The sequence below is a fragment of the Hemiscyllium ocellatum genome, unplaced genomic scaffold (assembly GCF_020745735.1).
Source record: "Hemiscyllium ocellatum isolate sHemOce1 unplaced genomic scaffold, sHemOce1.pat.X.cur. scaffold_1158_pat_ctg1, whole genome shotgun sequence".
Classification (NCBI taxonomy): domain Eukaryota; kingdom Metazoa; phylum Chordata; class Chondrichthyes; order Orectolobiformes; family Hemiscylliidae; genus Hemiscyllium; species Hemiscyllium ocellatum.
Genome location: NW_026867689.1, coordinates 11,043 through 30,971, shown reverse-complemented (window position 1 = coordinate 30,971; position 19,929 = coordinate 11,043). Strand labels below are relative to the sequence as shown.

The 19,929-nt window shown below is 38.6% G+C and overlaps 1 long non-coding RNA gene across 3 annotated transcripts; it reads right to left on the bottom strand.

The window, feature by feature from the left end:
- Positions 1-1,176: 1,176 nt before the first annotated feature.
- LOC132809371 (uncharacterized) lies at positions 1,177-19,077 on the bottom strand. 3 transcript variants are annotated; one of them, XR_009642280.1, is made up of 4 exons: positions 19,034-19,077; positions 17,707-17,824; positions 6,310-6,405; positions 1,177-1,227 (listed from the first exon to the last, which is right to left on the bottom strand). It is a non-coding gene; the product is annotated as an uncharacterized LOC132809371 (long non-coding RNA). The 3 variants fall into 3 exon arrangements; XR_009642278.1 differs by lacking the exon at positions 1,177-1,227 and having other exon boundaries at positions 6,186-6,405; XR_009642279.1 differs by lacking the exons at positions 1,177-1,227; positions 6,310-6,405 and adding an exon at positions 12,806-12,932.
- Between the last annotated feature and the right edge of the window lie 852 nt (positions 19,078-19,929).

The window sequence follows — 19,929 nt, the reverse complement described above, 5'->3', positions numbered from 1 at the left end:
GATGTTCACAGCCAGGAATTACATCAAGGGAGAGATTTTAAGTTGCTTGTAAACGGGAGCCTTTTGTTGGATCAACAACTTATAGAACAAGCGAGCACTTGGGCAATAGAGTTTTAGATATTCTTGAGATTATATGTAAGTTGAATGTGGGAGGCTGGCCAGGAGTGTGTTTGGATAATGAAGTCTGGAGATAACACAGGGATGGAGCAAGTATTTCAGTAAATGAGCTGAGACTAGGGTGGGGTTGGGTGATCTCACGAATGGAGAAATAGAATGTAGAGTCAGGCTCCTCCTCATCATCATCATCATCATCACTCCCCCTCACCGATTCACAGATATTGTTCCTTGTTCTGTCTGTCTTTTCTGGTTATGTCCTGCTCACACATTCTGCTACCAACTCATATTTTACTTCAAGGTTGTTGGAAAATCCTTCTCCATCTCCACTCTCCCTTTCCTTTCTGAAGTCCTTGTATTCGGTGTCCCTCAAGGATCTATCCTTGGTCCCTCCAGTTTCTCACCTACAAACTGCCAGGAAGTGACATCGTCCAAAAGCACTGTTAGGTTTCACATGTACACTGACAATGTCCAGCTCTACCTCCCCATCATCCCTCTCCATTACTCCACTGTTATTCTGTTATCAAACTGCTAACCATGCTCCCACTACTCGATTAGCTGCAATTTCCTCCAATGAAACATTGCAATGGTTAAACCCATTGCCTTCAGTTGATGTTACAAATTCCTTTCCCTTACTGCTGAGCCCCTCTCTCACTGGGAACTGAGGCAGAGCTACACTCTTCACAATATTGCTCTCCTATTCTGACGCCAAGGTGACCTTCTGATCAGACATCTACACAATCACCAGCACCAGGAATTCCAATCTGTAAAATGTTGCTTGTCTCCCCCTCGCCCCAGCTCCATTGCTACTGAAACCCCTTACCCGTGTTGGTGTTGCATTAAAGTTGACAAAACTAAAACAGAACCCTTGATTCTGCGACTGACCCAGAGCCTGGTTCTAGGTTCCCTCATGCTGGGACACATCCTGTCAGTCTTTACCTTGTCAAACCCCTGAGGAAGCCGATATGTTTGAAAGAGTTCACTTCTCATTCTTCCCAAATCGAGTGAGTAGAGTCCGGACTTCTTCAGCCTTTTCTTAAAAGAGAATCCCTTCAAAGCAAGGATCATCCCAGTCAATCTTCTCTGAATGCCTCCGATGAAGTGATGTATTCCCTTAAATAAAGGGACCAAAACTTCTCTCATTACCCCAGATGTGGTCTCACTTGCACTGTATAAAGTTGTTCTCAGGTATATACTTCAAACTCTTATACTGCAAATCCCTTGAAATCAGGAGCAATATTCCATTCCCCTTCCTGATGACCTGGTGTAACTTTGTGCTAGCTTGCTTTGTTTCCTGCACATTTACCTCTTGCTCCCTTTGTGGAGCAGCTTTCTACAGTTTCCACCAATTAAATAGTCCTCTGTTCTTTTATTATCTCCTCCAAAATGAACAACTTCACATTTTCCCAAGTGATACTCCATTTGCCAACTTGTTGCCCACTTCTCCAATGGATCCCTCTCTGTAAACTGTTTATAATCCTTTTGGAACTTTACTGTTATGCCTTTCCTAGGAGATTTTCCCCATCATTCTTCTAAACATTTCCTGGGAACACTGGGCAGTGGGAAGCATGCAGAGTTCCTGTCTTTTAAGGGATACTCTATGGAATGACTGGGAGGAGCTTGCTGCCTATTTGGTCAGAATGGTGACAACTTGCCCCTGAAGCTGCATGAGCCTTTCACCCCCCCCCCCCCATGTGTTATTGCTGAGGCACAGCGGCAGCACAGAAGGGAAGAAGCAGCAGCAAAACCTGCTCTCCACATCTCACTAAAACTTGGAACATTCTCTCCCATGTGTCAAAGATCTGCCCTGTTTAGTCACATGAAGTCCCAAAATGGAAACTAATAGAAACCCACGTAGATTTCCCCCTGAATGACAGCTGACCTCCACAAGGGGTAATGTGTCCAGTCATCCTGGGCCAGGAGGAGGGGATGATGAGAGTTTCTAACCTGATCTGACAGTGACGGTTTTATAAACTTGTAATACCTTTGGGCATTCAGATGGTAACCTCAGTATTTGTAACACCACACTCTGACAGAATTACTCAATTCATCAGGACCTGGATATTTGCATTTAGTTGTGAGTATTGTGTTCCAGCTCATTCCTATTTGATGCATAAAAGTTCTCCTTTGAATCAAACCATCCTGTCAATAGATCTCCCTCCAAGTCTTTCATATATGTCTTGTCAACAGTTTATGATGAGCTGATGAGTGTAAGGTTGATTATTCTAATGTATAATTTCTGTAAACCCCTCTGTCACAGGGCACCCACAATTTCCTCTGCTACAAGGAGAACAATCTGTTTCCCCAAACCCCTGATTCCCCAATGTCTGTTTGCTCTCTATAAGGTACACATCAGGATTGTGTTGGAACATTCTCCACTTGCCTGCATCAGTGCAGCCCCCAACAATATTAAAGAAAGTGAACATCCTCCAGGACAAAGCACTGTGCCTGAGTGGTGTCCCATCCCCCACCTTCAGCATTCCCTCTCCCCATCCCGGGGTACAGTGGCATCACTGTGTAAAAGGGAAAGGCAGCATTGTCCTCCCAGACCATAGGGCTGCTCTCTCATTAGGGAGAGATGGCTGGTGGTGTGTTTAACCTGAAGGTTACCACAGCCCAGGCAAGGGGAGAGGTTAGAAAGGAGAGTCCATCTATTGTAGATGGATATTCTTGACCTGTACCATTAACACCCATGTCCCTGCAACTAAAATCCCCCATTCCTTGTACCATCCTGGTAAATCTCCTGTACCCCCTCTCAGGGACCCTGACATCCTTCCCAATGTATGGGCGATCTCTGGTTTACACAGACCCAGCTGCTCTGTGTTCCTGTGGGTGATGTCATCATAGAGCAACAGTTGCACTAAACCTCACTGTCTGTAAGGGTGGGAGACACAGAAATCCCGAAAACATTTGAGATGTATTTAGTGTGCACTTGCGATGCCATGATAGATGAGACTTTTCCACAAGTACTGGAAAGTAGATCAGGATAGTTCGGTGGTAGTTTTCTTTCTCACAGATGGATCACCAGAGCCTTTTTCTGTTCTGTATACAGCTGAGATGTTTATAATAGGAATATGACAGGCTCCATTGGACATCAGGTCAGAAAAGGTGATACTAGAGTAGATGGCACATGGTTGGTCGATGTTTTTGGGAGGTAAGTGAGACGGAGTGTTTTAAGATGAAATTCAGAAGCTCAGCTCAGTGGTTTACAATGACATTGATTAGATACTCATTAAGAGAGATCAGCTGGCAATTATAAGCTGTTTGCAGGATTATTGAATTGATAAAGGAGACAGACGTGCAGAGATTTTTTTGGAAGGCATTGCTTTTTCATTCAAATATCTCGGATGTTCAAGAGGTCTATGTAGCTGTTCATTGGTTCTCTTGTCCAGACGCTAATTTATAATTCATATCGCTTTTATTGTGCCCGGAGTTTTGAGATTTGTATCGGATTAAGAAGAAAACGTGAAGCTATTAAAATGAGAACTTGAGTGAATAGAAAGCACAGTAAATTTATATTACCGAGGAAACAGAGTATTTGCTCCAAATAAGCAGACAAATATTTTTTTATATCGAAAGTGTGGTGGTGGAAAAGAGAGCCGACCAGGCAGCATCCATGGAGCCGGGGATTCACGATAGAACATAGAACATAGAACAATACAGCACAGAACAGGCCCTTCAGCCCACGATGTTGTGCTAAACATTTCCCCTAGATTAAGCACCCATCCATGTACCTATCCAATTGCCGCTTAAAGGTCACCAATGATTCTGACTCTGCCACTCCCACAGGCAGCGCATTCCATGCCCCCACCACTCTCTGGGTGAAGAACCTATCCCTGACATCCCCCCATACCTTCCCCCCTTCACCTTAAATTTATGTCCCCTTGTAACACTCTGTTGTACCTGGGGAAAAAGTCTCTGACTGTCTACTCTATCTATTCCTCTGATCATCTTATAAACCTCTATCAAGTCACCCCTCATCCTTCGCCGTTCCAACGAGAAAAGGCCGAGAACTCTCAACCTATCCTCGTACGACCTATTCTCCATTCCAGGCAACGTCCTGGTAAATCTTCTCTGCACCCTCTCCAAAGCTTCCACATCTTTCCTAATGTGAGGCGACCAGAACTGCACACAGTACTCCAAATGTGGCCTAACCAAAGTCCTGTACAGCTGCAACATCACTTCACGACTCTTGAATTCAATCCCTCTGCTAATGAACGCTAATACAACATAGGCCTTCTTACAAGCTCTATCCACCTGAGTGGCAACTTTCAAAGATCTATGTACATAGACCCCAAGATCCCTCTGTTCCTCCACCTGACTAAGAACCCGACTGTTAACTCTGTATTCCGCATTCTTATTTGTTCTTCCAAAATGGACAACCTTACACTTGACAGGGTTGAACTCCATCTGCCACTCCTCAGCCCAGCTCTGCATCATATCTGTTGCAGCTGACAACAGCCCTCCTCACTATCCACAGCTCCACAATCTTCGTATCATCTGCAAATTTACTGACTCACCTTTTGACTACCTCTTCCAAGTCATTAATAAAAATTACAAACAGCAGAGGACCCAGGACTGATCTGGGAACTCCACTTGTAACTGGGCTCCAGGCTGAATATTTACCATCTACTACCACTCTCTGACTTCAACCAGTTAGCCAGTTTTCTATCCAACTGGCCAAATTTCCCTCTATCCCATGCCTCCTGACTTTCTACATAAGCCTACCATGGGGAACCTTATCAAATGACTTACTAAAATCCATGTACACTACATCCACTGCTCTACCCTCATCCACATGCTTGGTCACCTCCTCAAAGAATTCAATAAGACGATGAAGGCTTATGCCTGAAACGTGGTTTCTGCTGCTCCTCAGATGCTGCCTGACATATTGTGCTATTCCAGCACCACATGCTTGTCTCTGATCTCCAGCATCTGCTTTCCCTCACTTTCTCCAAGTATTTGTAATGGACATGAACAGGAAAGGTTAGCCTCGGCAGTTGAACAAAACTAAATTTACACTTTCTTTTTGCAATATTTGGACTGAAAACCTGTTTGTGACCATGCAACACATCAGGACATATGAACATCTCTTCTATTAAAATCCTTGGCCATTCATAATAAAGAATAACCACTGCTCTGAACAACCAGTATCGTGTGTAATTACTGAACTGAAATACCAGAGGACAGCTATTGCATTTATTGGAGGGAATAATAACAGATCCTTACTGTGGCATGTGGGGATTGATCTCAGGAACAATCAGATAATTACTCTGATTATTCCCCTGAACAGTAATTAGCTGGTCATGGGGACCTTTGTGTGACCTCATGTTTAGTGTTTTGTGTGAGCATTGATTTCAAAAAACATTGAGATATTTTAAAAGATTTAGGAACACATTGGTAATCAAGTATTAAACATATTAACTGACGTCAAATTTTGACAAAATGTTAGAATTGCTTAGAGAAACACAACTAAACGATTGTAGAATTCCTGTTAGCACAGTGTGGTAACAGGCCATTTGGTCGAAAAGAAAATGACCCTCCAAAGAGTAACCCAGCCAAACACATTTCCCGATCATATTCCTCTACATTTCCTGCTGACTAATTACACACATCCCTGAACACAATGTGCAATTTAGCATGGCCAGATCACCGAACCTACACATCTTTGGATAGTGGGAGGAAACCACAGCAAAGTCATGTCGACATGGGGATAACATGAAAATTCCACACAGGCAGTCACCCGAGAATGGAATCAAACTGAGGTCTCTGGTGCTGTGAGGCCGCAATGCTAACCACTGAGCCACCGTGCAACCATATGCTATAAGTAAAGTCAGTGATACATATGCAAAGACATATTTCAAATGAACACACTCCGATATTGTCAAAGGATGTCAAATTTACATTCAATATGAATAGATGAATGGAAAATAATAAAAAACGAAAATTCACGAATGAACATTAATTAGAAATTTAATTTGATCAAAGGCCATAACAACATTTGGACGAATTGCAATTTTTTAATAACAAACGTAGGTAATTAGCTGACTAATGAATAATTGGAAGTGGCATTTATTTATTTTATAAATGAAGAAAGCGACTTGTTTTACACGTTTGAAATACTGCAGAATGACAATGTATGGGTTCGAAATGTTTGAATCAAGCTCTTTTGAACAAAAAAACCTGATCACTTACGATCACTTAGCCCTTTCACCTTTAAGACCACAACATTCTCAAATATTTTCCACGGATTTAGAACCAGCAGAACTAGTTAATTTCTTTTGTTGAGAACTGGAAGAGAATAAAGAGCAGATACTGTGAATTAGTGATTCCATGTGAGCATTCGACTGAAGACAACATTCCTTCTTTCCAAAAATATATAACTTACAAAAATCCAAAATTTATTGTTATTTTTGAATGAAACAATAAAGAGATGTTAATTCTTTATCATTCGACTTTGTTGCATGAAAAATCCTTAAGTCTTATTGTGCTCCAAACATGATAAATCTTAGCATTGAAGTGAAATATAATTAAATGAATTCAACTATGTTTCCACAGGTAAAATAAAAATTGATATTAACAATGATTGTGACATTGTACCCTGCAAAATCTTTACAGTAGTTCATGTACTGTGCCGTAATTCCACATTTGCACAATGTACTGGATTGAATGAGTATTAAAAATTATTATATAACAACAACAATTAAATCGTCAAAGTCTATCATTGTATTAAGTAATAACGAGAAACCTCATTTTGCTATGGGACTGAGCGATGTCTGGAAATGAACTGGAATTAATTCAGTGAAAAGTAATTACAGTTCCCTGTATTTTAAGGCTGAGATTAAGGCTGATCATTCTAATGAGCAAACATCAGATATTTGCAATGATGTTGGATGGGAAGTCATTGGTTCTGTTGTGGGATAGGTGACCTGCAAAATAAATGCATTTTCACACTGGAGTATTAGTACTAAGCAACAATGGATTAAATTTAAATGTGAATCTTACTATATTTGTTCAAAAGGCTTTCTTAAAAATTGTGCCATTATTGTAATGACAATGTCTTGCTAATTAGTGTTGGACATGAAGAATTAAAATGATTCAATATTTCAAAAGCACTTTGCTGTGATGTTGATTGAATATTTATTAAGATCACTAAACTGAGGAATAGTACCTAGTTTTATGGATTGAAGATAAAAAAAATGAGGCCATGCAGTGATTATTGAACAAGATTCTTCTTTTTAACACAAAAATATACATTCTACAAGAATCGTGAATTTCCATCCACTGAACTCCTTGTAGAGATGTGTTACATTGATTTATATGATTAATATTATGATGACTGTTTAAACATTTGTGTCAGAATTAGGAAGAGAATTAGTAGATCATGAAAGTGAACAGGAAATTGAACAAACAATGTAGTCAACAACATGTGGTATATAAAGCAATTTTAATAATTTTGTCATTATTGTATAATGATGAATAACGTCAGAATAGAAACGGCAAAAAACAATCGACCTGATCAAAGCTGTTCTTTTCTTACAATGAAATGAAAGCAATAATCATTTTGTAGCACACATGATTTGAAATAGCAGTCCTTTAATATGAAACATACCTTTTTGCAAAAATGTAGGAATTTCACAAATTTGAAATGAAGCGTTTGTTGAATTGCAACAAAAATGGCTATAATTTGAATTGTCTGTTGCACACAACAAAAAGCTTAAAAATTGTTAGAATGACAAAACTTTTGTTCCCAATGTTCTTGTATTCCAGTCAATGTCCAGGATAAAGTAGAATTATTGGTTGAAACAATATAAATCATCATTGATGACTGGACTGAAATATAAGATATCAATTGCACTTACTGCAGGGAATAGTAGACAAATGCTTACTGTTGTTATTAGTCTCAGGAACAATAAGGTATTTACTCAGTAATCAGGTGGTGATAAGGAACTTTGTGTTGCTTTATGTGCACTGTTTTGTGTTACCTTAATTTTATTGAAATCAATGTTATTTACATGAATTAGGAACAGACTGATATTTGGGTGTGAAGGATCTTATTTAAGATTAGACATTTTTAAATATTTACTAGAATTGCTGAGCAAAACACACTTAAGACATCATGCAATAAATGAGGTAATTGAGAAATATGTAAAGTCAATTTTCAAACGAACACACCCTGATATTTTCACAGCATTTCAATCTTACATTCAACATAAATAGGTGAGTGGAAAACTAAACATTTCACACAACTCACAAACAGATCAATAACTAAAAAATGATAAATAATAGCAAGTGGCATTTGTTTATTTTACTGAAGAAGAACAATATTATTTTCTAATATTTGTAGCACTGGAGCATCAAGTTCTATGTGTTGTCCGAACTAAGCTCTTCAGAACAAAACAAAATCAATGAATATAATTACTTCGTATATTTCATCTTTATGACTGCAATATTCTCAAATATTTTCCAAGGAATATTGATTGAGTGGAATTAGATACATTCTGTTATTAGTGACCTGAAAAAAGTAAATAACAAATACTGTGATTATTGGAATGAACAACAGATGGAAGCATATCGAATATTGATTTGGAAGGCAATTCAATTGATTTTTAGATATTTTCGAATCAGAATTCTGTACAAGGTGGGAATTGAAACTGTGCCTACTGGTGTGGTAGCAGAGACAATAACAGAGCTGCACAAGACTCCTTCATAACTTTCCCAACCATAATGGGCAAGGTGACAATCACACGCTTGTTACAAATTCTAAGCTAAAATGTTGTGTAATTACTGTAATTGATAATTGTTTCTAAAATCCTGATAGATAAGTTGACTTAATATTTTGAATGCACTTTGCTCTGATATCGATTGTATATTCATTAATACTAATAAACTCAAAATTAACATTAAAAGGTGGCTTTAATAATTAAGAAACACTCACCAACAATCGATTTTTTTTGTAGAGTCATGTCCATTTAATTAATGCCATTTTTACCGTGACAAATGTTTCGACATTTATGTCAGAATTAGGAAGACAATAATCAGAGCTGAAAATGTGTTGCCAGTTAAAGCACAGCAGGTCAGACTAATTAGGCCAGGAAAGTGAGTATGATTGGGAAGGAAAGGTAGTGTTAATGACATTTGGTCCCAGGAGTCATTTCGTACCAAATGACTGATAATTGTGGGATTATTTTTCATTGACAACTAATGTTGGAAGAAAAAAGAAACGATCTCAACATTTCAAAAGCAGTTTCTTTTTCTGCTTATGAAATTAAATAAATATTGTTTTGGAGGTCATAGGATTTGAAAAATAGAAACAGCCATTTAATGTGAGATTTGAGCTGAAGAATCGTTCTTTTCACCCCAGTGTAGTGTTTCCAATAAATTAAAATTTAGTGTTAGTTGAACTAAAGAACAAATGGATGTACCTACATTGTTTTTTTGCACACATAAAAAGTAAAACAATTTTAACATGGAAATTATTTTGCTCTGAAAGTAATAATTTCACACAAAGTAAGTGTTTATATTGAATTGAAGTGTCAGCATAACTGCAGGAGTGGTTTCCACTGAATGAAGACTCAGAAGGCAGACAGAACTCTGGGAAGTGGAAGATGTTTACCTATGCTGCAACCAGTTAACATAGAACATAGAATATTACAGTGCAGTACAGGCCCTCCGGCCCTCGATGTTGTGCCGATCTGTCATACTAATCTGAAGCCCATCCAACCTACACTATTCCATGTACCTCCATATGCTTGTCCAATGACAACTTAAATGTACTTAAAGTTGGCGAATCTACTACAGTTCCAGGCAAAGCATTCCATAGGAGTAAGTGAGGACTGCAGATACTGGAGATCAGAGCTGCAAATGTGTTGCTGGAAAAGCGCAGCAGGTCAGGCAGCATCCAAGGAACAGGAGTATTGATGTTTTGGGCATAAGCCCTTCTTCAGGAATGAGGAAAGTGTGTCCAGCAGGCTAAGATAAAAGGTAAGGAGGAGGGACTTGGGGGAGGGGCATTGAAATTGCGATAGGTGGAAGGAGGTCAAGTTGAGGGTATAAGGCTGGAATGGGGTGGGGAGGAGAGGTCAGGAAAAGATTGCAGATTAGGAAGGCGGTGCTGAGTTCGAGGGATTTGACTGAGACAAGGTGGGGGAGGTGAAATGAGGAAACTGGAGAAATCTGAGTTTATCCCTTGTGGTTGGAGGGTTTCTAGGCGGGAGATGAGGCGCTCCTCCTCCAACTGTCGTGTTGCTATGGTCTGGCGATGGAGGAGTCAAAGGACCTGCATGCCCTTGGTGGAGTGGGAGGGGGATTTGAAGTGTTGAGTCACGGGGTGGTTGGGTTGGTTGGTCCGGGTGTCCTCTGAAACATTCCGCAAGTAAGCGGCCTGTCTCCCCATTATAGAGGAGGCCACATCGGGTGCAGCGGATGCAATAAATGATGTGTCTGGAGGTGGAGGTGAATTTGTGGCAGATATGGAATGATCCCTCGGGGCCTTGGAGGGAAGTAAAGGAGGAGGTTTGTGCGCATGTTTTGCATTTCTTGCGGTTTCAGGGGAAGGTGCCAGGAGTGGAGGTTGGGTTGGTAGGGGGTGTGGACCTGACGAGGGAGTCACGGAGGGAGTGGTCTTTTCGGAACACTGATAGGGGAGGGGAGGGAAATATATCCCTATGATGAGTCCGTTTGGAGTTGGCAAAAAAGCATTCCATACCCTTACTACGCTCTGAGTAAAGAAACTACCACTGACATCTGTTCTATATCTATCACCCCTCAATTTAAAGTTATGCCCCCTTGTGCTCCCCATCTTGGAAAATGCTCTCCCTGTCCACCCTATCTCACCCTCTGATTATCGTATATGTCTCTATTGTCACCTCTCAACCTTCTTCTCTCCAACGAAAACTGCCTCAAGTCCCTCAGCCTTTCCTTGTAGGACCTTCCCTCCATATCATCCTAGTAAATCTCCTCTGCACCCTTTCCAAAGCTTCTACATCCTTCATATAATGCAGTGACCAGAACTGTACACAATACTCCAAGTGCGGCTGCACCAGAGTTTTGTACAGCTGCAGCATAACCTCATGGTTCCAGAACTCGATCCCTCTATTAATAAAAGCTGAAACACTGTATGCCTTCTTAACAAGCCTGTCAACCTAGGTGGCAAATTTCAAGGATCTGTGTACCTGGACACTGAGATCTCTCTGCTCATTTACACTCCCAAGAATCTTAGCATTAGCCCAGTACTTTGCATTACAGTTATTCCAACCGAAGTGGATCACCTCACACTTGTCCATATTAAATTCCATTTGCCACCTCTCTGCCCAGCTCTGCAGCTTTTCTATGTCTCTCTGTAACGTACAACATCCTTCCTCATTAGCCACAACTCCACTGACTTCAGTGTTGTCTGCAAATTTACTAACCCACCCTTCTACGCCCTCATCCAGGTCGTTTATAAAAATGACGAACACCAGTGGACCCAACACCGACCCTTGCGGTACACCACTGGTAACTGGACTCCAGGATGAACATTTCCCATCAACCACCACCCTCTGTCTTCTTTCAGCAAGGCAATTACTGTTCCAAACTGCTGTATCTCCCACAATCCCATTCCTCTGCAGTTTGTACAATAGCCTACTGTGGGGGACCTTTTTGAATGCCTTGCAGGGATCATCCCCCAAGGCCAATCTCAGAATGTAGGTCCATGACACACTGTAACGTGTACAGTAAAAGCAGTAATTGTACACACTTGCTGTATTACAATGGCCACATGCAATGTGGTTACAATCCTTCACTCCTTATACAGACATCCGATCCTGTAGAACACCTAATCTCAGATGGACATTGTTATGGATAGCCCCAGCTTCCTATTGTTTCATGATGTTTAAAAGCTCCTAAAATCTTCCGGCATTGGTATCTCTCAATGTATCTTATTTCTTCAGTTTACAAAGTTAATTATTACACTCCTTCCAGCCTCAAACTCTGCCTTGTCCACAATTCTCAAGAATCTGCAATTAGAAGTATTTTTAATGTTCTGAACAACTTTAAAATAGTAACTGTTTCTGACAAATGAACCCTGTCTGTTGCCCTGATAGCTGCTGTGAAAGTTAACTGGGCTGTATGCTGCAGCTGGTGTTTATTCATTCACTGGGACAATTATTCTTTCATTAATGAAGGTCAGTGTTGGTCGTTTTTCTGTATCTGGCATGTTCTTATTACTCTCTGGAATATTACTGTCTGGACTGGCATACTGATGGATTTGGAGTAGGATTTTACAAAATATTATTTTCTTTCATCAAGATTGGAACAGACTGTTAGTTTATCTCTCCTCCACCATCTTGTGTTTTAATTCTAGGGCAGGTTGCGTCTTTTTGTTTGTCAGACATTTCGTATGAGCCAACATAGACCATTCTATTCCAGATGGGGCAGGGCACCCCTACAACAGCAAATCAACCAGGATTTCAGTATTAAAATACAAATCTGCATTCGCTACCATTAGGGAACAATACCGTGTAATATGCCTACGTCACTGAGACTTAATTCCACACTTAAAGCCAAATATAATGGATTTCATCAGTGATTAAATATTAGATATAAAGAAAAAATTGTCTTAAAACAGGTCACTGCAAACTTAAAATAATTAGAAACTTCATATTGCTATCTGTAACATGTAGAAATGAACATTAATTATTGGAGTCTAAAACAATTAGACGTATCTTCATTTGTAATATTAATCCAATGATTTCTCTGAACATTCAAATGAGAAGGCATCAGATATTTCCTGTGAGTGTTGGATGAGGAATCATTGCTTGGTTCATGGTTGTGTTGACCTGGAAAAAAGATCCATTTTGCTGTGTAAAATTGGCACGACGAAATAATGGTTTAAATTGAAATGTGAATCTCATGATATTTGTTACTAAACTTAAACAGAATTATTGTGTGATGTTGGTCTAACAATGAATTGGTAATTTATTTTAGAATGCTGACACATTAAATGATTCAATATTTCCAAACGAGTTTGCTCTGATATCGATGACACAGTAATTAGTATCAGTGAGCTGAGAACTAGAATGCTGGCATGATGGTTTGGAAAATACATTCGATATGCAGTGATTATTGATCAGAACTGTTTGGTCATTCAACATTCTCAGATACTCCTGCAATCTTTACTTGCTGTCTCAGCTTTTCTTCTGTGGAAATACAATATATAATCCATTCAATTTTCCATGTCATCAATATTCAGTCATTTGTGTCAGCATTACAAAGAAAATAAATCGATAAGGAACATGGTTATTATAGCGAAATACAGTCAACAGCATTTAAAGAGGAAATGTTTCAATAGTGTCTCTGAGTAAACACGTGAAAAGGTTTAATGGGGATCTGTTCACAATGTACTTAGCCACAATTACATTTTCTTAACATGATGACTGGAGGGAACTTATCAGAAAACTCGCCTATATTTAGGAATTCCTTCATCTCGATACATGTTACTATCAGCATCCTCAGTCACAAATAATGAAGTGTGATTATTGGCATGGGAACATGTGGTGTGTAAATTATAAGAAGGTATCTCTTGCATATCTTTGGGATGATGTGATAGCGTGCTGCCTGCTGTGTTTACTTATCCTGAGAACAATATGATACTGACAAAAGGTTTTTCACTGAACAATTATCAGGTGGCCTTGAAGACCATCTTATGGCTTTATGTGCAGTGATCACTTTGATTTCAAGACCTTTGATATATTTTCCATGATTTGGAAAGTGATTAGATTACTTACACTGTGGAAACAGGCCCTTTGGCCCAACAAGTCCACACGGACCTACTGAAGCGCAACCCACCCAGACCCATTCCCCTACATTTACTCCTTCACCTAACACTATGGGCAATTTAGCATGGCCAATTCACCTAACCTGCACATTTTTGGATTGTGGGAGAAAAGCGGAGCACCCAGAGGAAACCCACGCAGACACGGGGAGAATGTGCAAGCTCCACACAGTCAGTCACCTGAGGCGGGCACTGCACCCGGGTCTTTGGCCCTGTGAGGCAGCAGTGCTAACAACTGTGCCACCGTGCCACCCAATGTTCAATAGTTTTGTGACAAATGTCTAATGTGGTCATTAGCTGGATTCAAAGCATTCAATGTGTTGGTGCAAAAACCCTTCATTGTTGACACTTTCAAGAGAGGTATATAATGCTCAGGCATTGGCTGGAAGTCAAGGTGTAAGAAAATTTGGGTCATCCTGGAACTGATTGATTCTCGCTGCTGTTTGACTTAATTTGATTAATTTTGTGTTTGTCCCGATTTATCTGGCTGTAGGTGAATTTAGAATGTATAATTTCTGTCCAAGGGTCACCTCACATCACTGGAGAGTGAAAATATAGTTTACATACCGTGATAACAATGAATTGATAATTAAATCTTGTGTTTTAACAGATAAAATGATTTATGTTTTCCAGTAGGTGTTAGATATTGATTAGATATTTATTAAAATAGATAAACTGAGAATTGTAATCCTGTTGCAGGATTGTTGAATTGTTAAAAGGTACATATGTAGAGTGTTTTTGGAATGATTTGGTGGTGCCAGTGTTAGATTGGGCTGTACAAAGTTAAAAAAAATCAAGCACCACCAGGTTATGAACCAACAGGTTTATTTTGAAGAACTAGCTTTCAGAGCGCTGCTCCTTCATCAGTTGGTTGAAGGAGCAGCACTCCGAAAGCTAGCGCTTCCAAATAAACCTCTTGGACCATAACCTGGTTTTGTGTGATTATTTAACTTTGTTTTTTGGAAGGAATTGTTTTTTTCATTCAAATATACAGGCTGTTCAAGAATTCTATCTAGCCTTCCATGGCTTTCGTTTAGAGACCACACATTTATAGATTAGATTAGATTAGATTAGATTAGATTACTTACAGTGTGGAAACAGGCCCTTTGGCCCAACAAGTCCACACTGACCCTCCGAAGAGCAACCCACCCAGACTCATTTCCCTACATTTACCACTTCACTACGGGCAATTTAGTATGGTCAATTCACCTAACCTGTCCATTTTTTTGGACTGTGGGAGGAAACCGGAGCACCCGGAAGAAACCCACACAGACACGGGGGAGAATGTGCGAATTTCACACAGACAGTTGCCTGAGGTGGAATTTGAACCAGGGTCCCTGGCGCTGTGAGGCAGCAGTGCCACCATGCCACCCACAATTCATATAATTTTCACTGTAATCAGTATTTCAAATTTGCATTAGATTTAAGATGAAAATGAGGACCAATTAACGAGTGCTTCCATGAATGGAAAACACAGTAAATTGAATTTACAGAAGCAAATTCAAGTTTGATCCGAATAAGCAAATCAATACTTTGAATGGAAATGATCCGAAAATGTTTACATCTACATTTGAACTAAGTCAAATGACTCTTTTTTTGAAATAATTGGACTGAAAACCTGTTTGAAAACATGTACAAATCAGGACTATTGACAAGTCTTGCTGTTAGTGCTCTTGGCCAATCGTAATAAAGAATAAATACTACTTTGAGTAACAAGTATCACGTGTAATTGCTGGGCTTCAAAGTAAGAGGATAGCTCTTGTATTTATTGGCAAGAATTATAACCAAATGTTTACTGTGGTTACTGCACTCAGTAACAATAAGATCAAGATCAATGGCTGTTAGAATCCTTGGCCACTCGTAATGAAGAATAAACACTGCTGTGAGCAATACGTATCTTGGATAATTACAGAACAGAAATTTCAGAACACACTCATTGTATTTACTGGAGGGAATGATAATCAGATGCTTACTGTGATGATTGATCTCAGGAACAATAAGACAGTTACTCAGATTATTCCACTGAACAGTAATTAAATGATCATGAGACCATTGTCTGGCTTTATGAATAGTGTTTTGTGTGAGCATTAATTTCAATAACATTGTCATAGTATACAAGTCTGCAGGTTAGGTGAGTTGGCCATGCTAAATTGCCCATAGTGTTCACGGATGTGTAGGTTAGGTGCATTAGTCAGGGGAAATGTCGAGTAATAGAGTAAGGGAATGTGTCTGGGTGGGTTACTCTTCGGTGGGTCGGTGTGGACTTGTTGAGCCAAGTATCCTGTTACAACACTGTAGGGATTCTATGACTCTATGATTCTTTGATTTAGGAATAGATTGATAAGCGAGTGCTAAAGATACTATTTAAAGTCAATAAAATCTTTATGTTGAGTAGAATTGCTTAGCAAAATGCATTGAAGCCATCATACACAAAGTGAGATAAGTGGAAGTAGTAAGGTATTTTGATTAAATAAAATGAATGTCATTAGTTAGATATTTTAAATTTGAAAAACTACAGTGTCCTCAAATCTAAAATTTAGAGACAATGTAATGTGATACATACATTTATTAATGACCTGAAGATAATAAATTGCAGATTCTGTGATTATTGGAATGAACAACAGACAGAGCAAATCCAAAATTGGATTGAAAAGCAATTCAAACTCTGCTTAGATATTTTCTAATCACCATTCTAAGCTGTTTTGGTGCATCTCTGTTGAAGATGGGAACTCAACGCACACTTCCTGGTCTCGTGGGAGACACTCTACTGGAGCTCCACAGGTTCCTTTCATAATGTTCCCACCAAGGAAGGGTGGGATTATAATTAATTGTGATTACTTAAATGAAAACTAACCAGTGTCCACTCCGATAATTGGGCTGGGAATTAATTCGACTGTTTCTATGCAATGGACTGAGAATGAAATGGTAATTCACAATAATGATGGTACTAAGTATATAGGCTCTTACGTAACAATCAATATCGTGACAATTGAAGGAAAAATAAATAGATATATCATGCGCTTATTGTAAATTCATGAAAAATACAACTGCTGAATATGTTTAAAGCAATGTTTCTGATAATGAAAAGATAATTAGAATGCTTATCACCAAAAAAAATTCTTTCACTGTGACTATTCAGCTGCAGGCAGCTCCTCTTCCTGACACAAATGTACAACTTCCAACAATTCAAAATGTACTCTGATTGATAAAGGGAAGAACAAACACATGTACGTTTTTTTCTCGTGTTTACGAAAAAAGTCACATATTTGAATTTTTTTACCTTTAAAATATTTAACCCTTGCTGAGATCAGAAATACAATAAACCTTCACGTTGAAGAAAAATATAATCAAATCAAATCAAAATATACATCGATATTCACAATAATTGGGAGAGTGAACACTGCAATATCTTTCCATCAGTTGATGTACTGAGCTATAATTCCACTTTTATATCCCTGACTGGATTGATCAGTTATTAGATATTAGCAATAACTAAATTATTAATATGCTGTCAGTGAACTGAATATTAAAGAGAAATCTCACATTGCTGTTTGAACATACAATGTTCTGAAATAAACAGTAATTATTGGTGAAATGTCATTAGATATCTCTGAATCGACGAGGCTATGGTTAGTTTGATTGTTGAAATAAGTGGCATTCAGATATTTCCAATGAGCATTGGATGGAAAATCACTCTTTTTGGTATAGATGTGAAAAAAATGTTTTATTGGAGTATTGGCAATAAGAAATGTAGGACTAAATTATGATGTGCATCTCACCTTAATGAATATTTTCAAGTTTTCTCAAAGGTCTCTAGTCCAATCATCAGTTTAAAAGTGGTCATTTTCGTTCAGCAGATCAGTAACTGCAAACATTTTCAACACATCTTCATCAAATCTGATAATTCAGAAAAAAAACCAAAGCATTACCTGTGTAAATGTCAAACTATATCTTTAGATTAGAGTCAAGTTCATTCTCTACTTATTTTATTCCTGTTTTTGATACCAGTGACTAAATATTGATTAGATTATATGTCATATGTGTTAGACATGAGTTTTCTCTCAAAGATCTGTGCAACACAGGAATGGGCCCTTTGGCCCATAACTTTGTGCGGAACATAATGCAAAATAAACTCACCCCTTCTGTCTACCCTTGGTCCATATCCTTCCAAATTATCTAAATGAACATTTAAAAAGCCCTAATGTATCTGCCTTTATCACCAACCCTGGAATTTCATTCCAGACACCTACCACTCCCTTTGTAAAAAAACAAATTACCCATCACATGCCCCTTGAACTGTCTTCCCTAACCTTAAACGCATGTCACTTACTTTTGACATTTCAACTCTGGGAAAACAGTTTGACTGTCAACCCTATTTCCGTATCTCCTGATTGTATAGACTTGCATCAATTCTTCCTCCATCCTCCGCTACTCCACAAAAAAGCAACCTGAGTTTTTCTCACGTCTCCAAATCCAGGCAGCATCCTGGTAAACGCCCTCTGTATCCTCTCCAAAGCCTCCATACCCGTCCTATAATGTGGCGAGCAGAAGTGAATACAATACTTTAAGTATGCCTTAACCAAAGTCTTATAAATTTGCAACATGCCATCCTGACTCTTGTAACCAGTTCCCTGATCAATAAAGGCAAGCATGCCATTTACCTTCCTTACCACCGTATCTACTTACATAGTCACTTTCAGGGAGCCATGGTCTTGAATGCCAAGATCCCTTTGAACAACAAAGCTGTTCTCAGTCCTGCCATTACCTACTTTTCCTTAATATTTGAACACCCAAAGTGAAAAACCTCACAGTTGTGTGGATTAAACTTTGCCTTTAATTTCTCTGAGTGAAAAGTGAGGTCTACAGATGCTGAAGATCAGAGCTGAAAATGTGTTCCTGGTTAAAGCACAGCAGGTTAGGCAGCATCCTAGGAACAGGAAATTCGACGTTTTTCTGCCCATTTAATTTCTCTGCCCATACCTGCAATTTATCTTTTTCCTGCTGCATTCTTTGACAACCCTCTATATTATCCACAACTGCACTGAACTTTGTATCATCTGCAAACTTATTAACTCACCAAATTAGATTTTAATCCATGTCACTTACATATATTTGTCCTGCAAACAGAAGGGTTCCAGTGCAGATCCCTGTGGGAAAAAGACAGAAAATGAGGAAAATGCAGAATTCTTGAATAAATGAGGTTTCTTTCAATGACAAAACTATTCTGATGAATAATCTCTGAAGGTGTGATTTTTGTTTTGAAATTAACCCAATATTTTAATTCTCAGTTTACTGATCTTATTGAATATCTAGTACAAACTGCTTTGAAAATATTGAATCATTTTAAGTGTTGAGTTCTAACATTAATTATTCTTTAATTGTAATTTCAATTATCACGCCATCATGAGAGTTGAATCTATTATTTCTTAGTGCCAGTATCATGATGAAATATTTACACTCGTTTCTGGTCAACACACCTGCAATCAAGCAAAGTTTTCTCACCCAACACTCATAGTAACTATCTCATTCTCTTTCATTTGAATTCTCATTTTAATTAAATGATTATTAATCAGTCTTATCAATTAAGAGATGGCTAACTAGTTTTCACATCAATATTTTAGTTCTTTCCCACATATTGCACAATTACATTGCAATAAGGGTTTTCTCATCATTCTTAAATTTGTTATCAGCTATTTTTGTGTCTGATTTCCAGTATCCACAGTTTTTTGCGTTCTAGTATTGATTGTATTTCATTTCAACGCTAACATTTCTATATTTCTGATTATTACAATAGAGCTAAGTATTTTTCATGTTAAACATTGTGTTAATTTCATGTGTTTCTTGTGTATACAAACCAGAATTAACAAATGTTTGCTCTATTCTTTTACAATAAATCTTGAATTCTTAGAAATCACAATTTTGTGAAAATGAGGGAAATTATCTTTCGCTTAATAGTCACATTGAATGACTAATGCTTTACTTCCAAGTCATGAGCATTACAA